Below are 2531 nucleotides of genomic sequence, written 5' to 3' on the forward strand. Positions count from 1 at the left end.
ATAATAGTCTATGTGTTTCCTATTGCCAAAGGGGCCCTTTAGAGTAGTGAGAGAAGATCTTCACCCTGAAACCTACAGCGTCCCTTTTCAGCAGGAAGTAGCTAAGAGAATATGCCGTCCCCCTTTCCTTATGAATCAGGGTGAAGTCTCTCTCAAGGAGGAGTGATAGGCAAAGGACACACTGACAAAGGAGATTAATCAGAACTGGCTTTGACAAGCACTATGGCAATTAGAAAATTAAAACAGACTTTCGGCGGGGGGGAAGAAGAACGAACTGGGGAGGAGGGTTAGAGAAAATAGTGCAACAATGAATGAATGAAAACCCCAAATCTCTGTAAATGTTCATTAAAATCAATAAAATTTAATAAAAAAAGAAAAGGAGATTAAGCATTATCTCTAACCTTTTACTGAATTGAATAAGTTTTAAAATTTTTATATTACATAAACATACACTACCCCCATCAATAAACAACCAAACTTACTGTCATTGAGTCAATTCCAACTCATGACTACCCCATTTGGTCCATAGCAGAACTAACTGCTCGATGGGGTTTTCTTGGCTGTCATCTGTATAGAAGCCAATCATCAGATCTTTTTTCCATGGAATGAGTGGGTTTGAGTCATCAAACTTTAATAGTTTTAATAGGGGTTGCATGGACACTATGCATATTAGTTATTTCCTAGCTTCAGTTTTTCATACTAATACCAATCACTATCAATGTTATTTTTAATCATCTATAGATGCTTTCTACACACTCATTCCAGATTCTTTGGGCTGGTATTTTTTCCATTCTAAATTGCAGTGCTGTCAGAGCTTACAGAAATTTAATAGGCATATCAGTGAAGGTAAGCAACCTATCCCGGAATCAATTTCTCTCTTGTATACATGTCATATCTTTCAGGGAATGAAGGAAGGAAAAGAGGAAATTCTCATCCTTTCACTTGGCCTGAAGCTTTCACAGTTTTAAGAATACGTGTGTTTGTGTAGGAGTTGAGAGTTATTCACCCATCCATTTATTCCTTCAATTCATTCATTTAACACATATTTATTAACCTACTATTTGACACTAATGTGTCAAACGCAATAATGGTTGCCCATAGTGGACAGTATTGGGTGGAGCTCCCCGATTAAAACAAGCTTGGAAGCAGGAGTGGCATCTACTGCCGTAAATAGCTTGCCTCCAGAAACCCTGGAGAAAGAATGAAACCTGGAGAAAAGATGAACCTGGAGAAAGGATGAAAGTCATGCAAATGTTGAGGACTTTCATTCATAGGGTCGCTATGAGTCGTCTATGACTCAATAGCACTTAATAACATAGAGAGAGACCAGTTGGCCTAGTGGACCGAAAGTGGTTGTTACCAAGCCAAAGGTGGGTGACTCTAATCCGTGGCCCTCAGGCCTTTTTTTCGTTGTTTTTGGTCAAACATTCTTCTAGGTTGTATAGCCCTGGTGTGGCCACTTGCCATACAGAGGTAACTTGTGGTTGATGTGAAGCTGAACACTGTGACACTGATGTGTCAAATGAGATAATGGTTACCCATGGTGGACGGTGTTTGGTGGAGCTCCCCGATTAAAACAAGCTTGGAAGAAGGAGTGACATCCACTACCGTAAATAGTTTGCCTCCAGAGACCCTATGAACCTGGAGAAAGGATAAAAGTCACACAAGTGTTGAAGACTTTTGTTCATAGGGTCTCTATGAGTCGCCTATGACTCGATGACACTTAACAACAACAACTATGTGCTAAAGAACAGTAGGTTCCAACTTGAAGGCACACAACAACTATGTGCTAAGTCCTCTGTTAAGGGCCTCAGTGCCTCCACACCCTTAGTGCTTTCCTATTCAACAAGGTAACAGTTAAAAGAGTAAAGGCTGGGTGGACAAAAGATGTGAGGATGATGGAGGTCATTGTTGAAGCGGACAAGAAACTGTCTTTAATCATTCCAGGTCCATGTTGCATGCTCCACTTATTGAGGCTTAATCTACATGCAAGGGGTGAAGGTGAAGGTTAATTAGTTTAAGGTTAATTGGCAGACCACCTTGAACCCAAGACTGCACTTTGGATGCCAATGACAGTTCTGAGTGGAGAATTTCAACCCCCAGTACAGAAACTGAATCCTGGAACAACTACCAAGTATCCCCTGCCAGCTACTGGCTCTGAAATTGGCTTTGGCTCAGGGTTAGGTCTGTGTTAAATTGGGGTCTGGGCTCCTCATTCTGGCTCTGCAGCTTGGATTGATTTCTGGGGCTCTTTTGTCTCCTCCTTCCCAGTCGAAGCCTCTCCCTTCCTCTCCCCCTCTGCCTCACAGGCTCTTCCGCTTTTCTCCTTGGTTTCTAAGGAACTAAATTTTCAAGAGCTGCTGAGGTTCTTGTTGTTTTACCAAACTGTCCTTGCTCTTTCTGTGTTCACCCAGCCAAGGGTATCTTTGCCTGAGGTTGGAATGATGCTGTTAGTCCTGGTGATATGATTGCATAGCAACACAGAGCAGCTCTGTGAGGGGAGGAGGAAGAGAAGAAGGGTGAGGGCGGGG

This window comes from Elephantulus edwardii, unplaced genomic scaffold (assembly GCF_000299155.1).
Source record: "Elephantulus edwardii isolate Elephantulus edwardi_28Jun2011 unplaced genomic scaffold, EleEdw1.0 scaffold00310, whole genome shotgun sequence".
Classification (NCBI taxonomy): Eukaryota; Metazoa; Chordata; class Mammalia; order Macroscelidea; family Macroscelididae; genus Elephantulus; species Elephantulus edwardii.